Below are 7864 nucleotides of genomic sequence, written 5' to 3' on the forward strand. Positions count from 1 at the left end.
TTCATTGCATCATCTTCCTTTAGCTATCACCTCTTATACCGAGGGTGGACGATCCCATTGTGACAACTCAATCCGCTTCATGAACTTCTTGATGCACCAGACCAAAGACCATTTAGAATTCCATGAATAGAAACTCGTTGGCCATAGTCAAAGTACAACCGTCCGTCTGCAAGATGTCTTTGGTGCCTCAAGTCTAAGGACCACTTACACAACCTTGACGTGAATTAACCTGATTAAAAGTTCGGTATAATACCGTTCATGGGTTCGTATGGATCAATTTAGTGAACTCTTTCCACTAAAGATCACCCACTATCTGTCCTTAGTGTCTCCACACTAATTGTTATGGGACCGGCCATACTCATCATTAGAGAGAGGCTAGATAGTGCAACTCTATCCGGATACTTCGATGTCCTTCTTGTGTATCCTTCAAATATGAATGTTTAGAACACATGCTTAAAGACTAGTGATCTTCATATTACGATCTCATCATAACTTACCAAGTCTGATCATGTATTCATGGACTTCATTGTAAGCATCATACGTGCACTATAATGAATATTTTCTGTTAATGAACATGGAACGAGATGTGGAATGTGTGATTGGCTTGCCGGCCACATATATTTCCATCAGATTTCTCAAGAGAGAGATATAGAGCTTTTCATGTGGCTTTAGATGTATCTAAATAAGCCTCATTATGTCTCATTTTTTCATATAGAATTCTTCATCGCCATCCAAAAAAGCTTTGTTATGTGTTCACATAGTTTACTATGTAATGAAAGGACTCTGTAGGCTTTGTAATTTTTTTAGATAACTTAGAGTAGTCCTTAATGCTACTATAGGCTATCCATACCAAGGTCATGATGGCCCCGAACCATGTTTTTATGGATGATCCCCATGTTAAACACTTGGCAATAAGGTGTAACAAGGATGTCGATAAAGTCAAGGGTTGGTGAAGCTCTATCATCAATACGCCCATACTATACTAAAAAACAATGATGGTTAAATTTCTTTGTCTGAGCCCCCAAAGCCTCTTTTTATTTGACCCCAGCCTTTCACATCATTGACACATGAAAGCTTACAAAAATCCACATAAACTGTGTACATCTTGATATGCAAATAATTTTTTATAGATAAATAGCCAAGGATCTTCAATAATAAATAATAAATAAATATATTTTAAATAAAAATACATTAAGTACAAAATAAAGGATACAAAAACACTTAAATATACCTTGATTTTACCTATCTATTATTTATTAATAGAAGAAGATTATGCAGAGTCTTCTTAGAATCTTCTTCTATTATTGTTATCTGTCTCCTTTCATATGTTTATGCAGACTTGATTCTTCTTATGAAATTCACCACCTGTTAAACATGTGTGTAAAAAATATTCTTTGTTTGAAATCTCCTTTCCTATGTTTCTTCATTCTCTTGACTGAAATTTATAAACCACCCAAAAAATTAGGAGAATCTAAAGAATAATCAGAAGTTGATTTTGTGATGAGTCCTTTAGTGAGTCTCCCATAAATTATCCCACAAGTTTGGTTTTTTCTTTGTGATGTTTAATTGTTATCATTTTTCAATGTTTACTTTTTCTCTCACTTTACACTCACTCCACTAGAAACAGATTTTTTACATTCACATGCTATCTATGCATTTTAGTGGAGTGAATGTGAAGTGAGAGAAAAAGTAAACATGTGGCACCCTGGTATGGCTACGATGAAAATCTAAAATGGGTACTTCCCTTCTTAAGAAATTTTCAGAAACATCCTTATAAATAAAGTTTATCTCTGTCCTTTAATCTTATGCGTGTGACCCTCTAGGTCCAAGTATCGATTGAGTTGATAACATCTATTGCCAATCTTTTTTCTGACCTATATAAACATATAGTTAAATTAATCAACGATATATGTAACCAAATCGATAGGTTAAGTTTCTAATACTTGAAATTTCTCATGGACATTTACCATCGTCAATTACTATATATGTATAATCTGTTGTCCGTACGAGACATTCAAATAATGTAAAATATTGTTAGTTATCAAACCCCAATCAGTCATTTCGTTATTACAGATGCATAATGGGAATCATTAGATAATGCATTCTACAATATCATTTCTACTCTGGTTATTTATTTGATGGATATTCTTCTTCAAGTCGATCTCATCTTATGCTTAGGGCTGATGATCCCCTCATGACAACTCAATGACCTTCGCGTACTTTGCTATGCCAGAACTCAGACATGTTTTTATCCCGTGATTAGAGACGCGTATGTCTTTGTTAAAATAGGACTATACATGCATAATATATCCTTGGTGTCTCACCTCAAGGAAACACTCATATTACCATGACATGAATCAATCAAATTGAGTTTTAGGTGTAATACCATTAAGGCATTCAGAAATATATTTTCACTGAAGTCTTTCTCTAAAGAGCACCCGCTAACTGTCCTTAGTGTCTTTGCACTAATGATATTCTATTTAGAAAACTCGATGCACGTCTTTAGTATCAATTGAAAAGGAATACTCAAAATACATGACTAAATACTAGTGAATACTGTACTATGATATCATCACAAATTACCAAGTTATTGTGTGCATTCAGGGACTTCATTACAAACATTACACAAGAATAATAATCAACTTAAATAACTCACGGAAGTGAAGCCACATATTATCCATCAATTCTAGACATTAAAGTTTCTGATGGCACACGTCATCAAGGATCACATACGACGTCGTCCGTACCACTGGACACCGTCATCGAAAGCCGGGTGAAGAGATGCTCGATTATCTTGTTTTTATTTTAGTCATTTTTCTAGTCATGTCTCGTGTTTTCTTCACAGTCGTCGTGTTTTCGTCGCACTGCAATGCGTCCCGTGTCCATGTTTTATTGCCATGGGAAAGAGGCCTCCCTTTTCTCCCCCTTTTCCTATTTCATTTTTATTTTAATTCCCCATCTATATGTAATGGGGGCCTATTCTAAGGGCCCCCTAATGGACCCATTTTCCCCCTTGTTGACCCATTTAGGGGACCCATTTGACTACTCCCCTTTATAAGGGAAGAGGGGACACCCTAAACAGGCAGACCAGGAGAAATAGAAGAATTGTGTTGTTTTTTTTCTGGTCTCCCGCCCTCAATTAGAGAAGGAAAGAGAGGGAGGAATTGTAGGAGAGAGAATCAGAGTGGAAGGGCTAGATTGAGAGGCGCCGCCCAAGGTCGCCTCCTTGTTCAGGCCGTGGATCCAGACTCGTGAGGCGAGGTCAGGCCATCAGATCCATGCCAAGACCCCTCCCCCAGGCTCATCCAGAAGACCCTCTTCGTTCCACGCCGGAGCTCCTCTGGACTTCCACGATGGTTCACGGCGGGCTGCCAGCCACGCCTTGAGGGTGCCGAGAAGATCTATCGAGCTCGCGCCCGTGGCTCGATATCTCCTCCCCCCTTTCTGTGACCACTCGCGATCGTTGACCAGCCCTTTGTGCTCCATGACATGTTCAGCAGTGACCACCCTCTCCATAACGGTGTCATTTGTGTGAGCCCTTGCGACCTGCCCGTCCCCCCACGGAATTCTCATCTCGGGGTGGGATTACGGTCACCCGGGCACCTCATGATCAAGATCTGCGCCAAGCCACGCCTTGCACTTGCCACGGACGATGATTTAGATGCCAGCCAATCCTTATGCACCATCTGCTCGATCAATTGATTTGATTAAGCTCACTTCTGCTAGCGGTTCGTGCCGCGCCACTCTGCTCTAGATGCGCCCTTCGCATCGGGACACGGGGTTTGAGATGAGCAGCCCGCCCCCCTCAGTCACTCTCTCGTCTCCCGAACTCCTACCTTTACATTGGGCTCCGGTAGCACTGCCGCTCGTCGAGCCACTGTGATCTCTCTGGCAACTCTCTGCCACACTTGCTTCGACTGCCGTCGATGTCGACAAAATCATGCACTGCTAGCCACACAAAAGAGGTACGCCGTCCTCTATTGTCACTCGTTTATTTACCTTTGGCAGTATATTTTCGTCTTGACTCCGCCGCGCTTGGGCTAGGTAGGTGAGAGAGGTCTTGAGAGAAAACTAATAACGATTTTGAGTGTCTTACCAGTACGGACGAGTACGTCCGTTATGTGCGAGCCCTACGTATAGAATCCGTTCGGCCATAGATGCCTTCGTCGCTCCGACGAGGTTCGAGAGACCACTGTCGCCATCACCCGGCGACCCCGTCCCAGCTTGGATCTTGGCGCCTCCCTCAAGTCGGAGCCTGCACGTACAACATGTAGGACGCATCTCATCACATCGCAGTTACATAACTCGTTAGGGTTTCTTTCGTCGGACGACGACACCGTTAACGTTTGATAACATCATCCCTTATCGGCACTGAGCCATCATATTCGGTGTCAATCGGACGACGTCCCCAACAACGTCCGACATCAGATTCATATAAATTTTATGCATAACCTTTATGTTTCATAAGAACTATTAGAAAAATATTAAAATTATGATGTTCAAGCTAATGTTGTTGAAGGCACAAATTCTCGACCACCATCTTTTCCATGTAACTTCTTAAAAATGATAATTCCAAGTCATATAGAATGTGGGCTGATGTCAAGAACAAACTTGTTTTGAAAAATTTCTCAGGACTAGTAGATTTCTTCATAAGTAAGATCTGATGGTTCCTCCTTTAAATGTGTTTTTTCACCAAGAGAAGTAGATAACAGGTGATTTGAAATTGGGACAATATCTTCCTATATGATATTCAAAAGTGATATGGAAAAAATGGTTGGTTTAAAAAGACAGAACTTCCCATTCACCTCATAAGCCACAAAAGTTTTAAAAGCCTGCTACATTTTCTCATTACATTTAACTTCAAAAAATTTATAAAACTTTTTTGTAGATACCTTGTATCAAATATCTCAGGCAGATACATTAGTGCATGTTGGCCATTAAATTACATTGGCCAAATATTGTCTGATCATCATAAATAATTGCCTAATGAAATAGGGCCCACTTATTGATATGTCTTAGCCAACAATATTTGGCATACACCCAATGCATGTGTCATTTGCACAGTTTCATATGCATAATTTGTGCTATGAAGAAGTATGTATGTTAAGCTGTCAAGCCATTTGACTGAGAGTTTTGTTGGGATTATGTAATTTCAACATTCATCAAAATATTTACTATGACATTTCAGTAAAATGCAGAAGTACTTAATCTTCAACCATAACGTACCCTCATCATGGGATTCCAAATTATGAGCTGGTGCAGATGTTTTGTGGAAGGTTGGAAGACCGGCAAAAACATGTGGTTGATGTTGCTAATGGAGGCACATTTCTCGACACACATGCAGATGGATCCTTCAAGGTCATGGAATGGGCGATGAATGACAAAATATTTTGAGCAACCCCATAAAGATACATTCAAAGGGAGTAATAAATGATGTTGAAATAGTGGACGATGACATCAGAATGAACAAGCTGGAGCAAGACATGGGAAAGAGAAGAAGAAAATGGAAATTATTTAAATCACACTTGCATAATTGATTCAACAATATCACTTTCAAAGGAGAATATTTTAATGATGTTCGATCTCATAGGGAAATATTAATTATGTTTGTCCCTAAATAGTCTCTCTCATCTGGAAATTTATCATCTGTTTGTCAGGACAAAACAATAAGATGCCATAAGGCTTCATGTTACTCTAAAAGGAATAAAAAAAAATTCTCCTCCCAACTAATAATTTTCTTTTTGGTATGTATTGGGAAAGGGAGTGCTGATATCCAAAGAAGTTAGTGGAAGATTACCTTAAGCTTGAAAAATGATTTTAAAGTTAGTCTTTTCATCTTGATGTTGAAATATCTAATGTTAATTTAAAAATTTCTTGATAATACAGTTGATATGTAAAAAGTATTAGATTGGCTCACATGTAAAATGACACAAAAAGAGTCAATAAACAATGAGGAACAAAAAATAAATATAAATATTATGTTATTAATAAATTAAAACCTTTATTTAAGCGTTTTACTTTGAAACAGGTTCTGATGGTTGAAATTTTGTCATAACTCATCATAAACCAGTTAGAGCTGGAAATATGGTATAATAAAATAAGTAAATAAATTAGCATAATTTAAAATATTTAGAATTGAAACAAGGAGCATTGACTTGTATCGAATTTGATAGCTATTAAAAATATGCTCTGAGTTATGTTTACATACATTAATACTTAAAAGGAGATCCATTTATTTTATAAGTTGATAATGATAAAGTAAGACAAAATGAACATATATCATATCAGGAAATGTTCAACTGGTTTTAATCATAAAACGTAATTTAGTGTAAAGTATAACCAGATGTCAGTTGATAAAATTAGGTTTGTTTATTATTGAGAATATAACTTTGAGATCTAGGGAGTCTTGTAGATATTTTTTGATTACATGGATATATATATATCTGATTTCATTAATATTTCATTCAAATAAAAATGGATAGACAGTGGGATTGATATAATGAACATTTCTTTAAGTAGATACAATAAATTCAGATGAATTAAAAATGTTTGACTAATAATGAACTAACAAGTTGAAACTTGGTTTGTTGTATTAAGATTTTTCTTATATAACCAAAGCTCATGATGGGAACTGGATAGAAATTGATCAACACCATCCTGTCTGTTGTTGATTGTTTCTTCAAGCACGTAGTCTTTATCCCAGCACAGCTAGAGGCTCAGGGCTGAATGGATGAATTAATTCTTCATGTCACATATGTCAAAGCACTAGGGGATGCTCCTTGACATCGTTAGTGATCGTGAAGCAAAGTTCACAGACAGTATATGGAAATTTTTGTTCAATTACATGAACTCAAAGGTCAAGTTCTAGATAAGCTTCCATCCCCAGATGGGTGGGCAGATAAAGCAAATGGACGGGATGCTAAAGGATTTTTTAAGGCACTATGTATTGGATCATCAAGAAAATGGCGTTGAATTGCTGGCCTCCACCCTGATCTCCCACGACATCTATCTGAGCTCAGTAGCTGGTCACTGAACAGTCAAGATTACGACCAAGAAACGATCATTCTCTCCTCTTGATGTTTTGAAGCAAACAGATTAGGGGAATTACATCCCGGCCTACCAATTTGTGCACAAATATCACTCCCGCATTAAGAAAGATGACGAATGGAACTATTCGGGTACGTTATTTTAGTAAGCATTCAAACTATTGTCTGGCATAAAATCAATACTGTTGCATGAGAAACATCTGTACGCATCTAAACATGGTCTCGAACATAGAAAATATACAAAGTGGCAGTGAATGAAAACTAATAAAAAAAAAGGACAAATTATCCCATATATCCCAGGTTTTTAAAAACGTCCGCATTCTATCCCAGGTTTATTTTCATACGCGTTCTATCTCTGGTTTTCAAAAACGTACACAATCTATCCCCGTTTTCTCACAGCTTCCGCCATCTATCATCAGTATTTCCCCTCGCGGACGTGGCGTCCAACACGGACGGCGAAATGCGAGCTGGCGTCCAAGTCGGACGCCACGTCTGCGTCCAAAACCCTGGGAGAGAGAGAATGATCGGGGACAGAGAGAGAGGGATTGTGAGTGACCGCAGAGAGAGAGAAAAGGGGGGAGAGAGAGATCACGGGAGATTGAGAACGAGGGGAAGATCACGGGAGACCACGGGAGGTCCGGGGAAGAGAGAAGAGAGGGAGGTTAGGGTTGTTCGGACTTTTAGGATTTCTTGCGTCGATACTGAGGCTGTGCCCTCCGCCAGGGCCGGGGGAGCTCGTTCCCAGCAGCCCAAGGTAATGTTCTCGGTTTCTGAAAGGTTTTTTGGATGTTTTGTTCATGGAGTTTAGAGTATTTGTT

At 38.7% G+C, this 7864-nt stretch overlaps 1 long non-coding RNA gene across 1 annotated transcript in view; it reads left to right on the forward strand.

Annotated features, from left to right (window-relative positions):
• Positions 1 to 7320: 7320 nt before the first annotated feature.
• LOC144704096 (uncharacterized) overlaps positions 7321 to 7864 on the forward strand; it is a 986-nt gene continuing 442 nt past the window's right edge. The window contains exon 1 of the long non-coding RNA XR_013581749.1: positions 7321 to 7800. This is a non-coding gene — a long non-coding RNA (uncharacterized LOC144704096). The remainder of the gene's footprint in view (positions 7801 to 7864) is intronic.

This window comes from Wolffia australiana, chromosome 6, assembly GCF_029677425.1.
Source record: "Wolffia australiana isolate 7733 chromosome 6, ASM2967742v1".
Taxonomy (NCBI): domain Eukaryota; kingdom Viridiplantae; phylum Streptophyta; class Magnoliopsida; order Alismatales; family Araceae; genus Wolffia; species Wolffia australiana.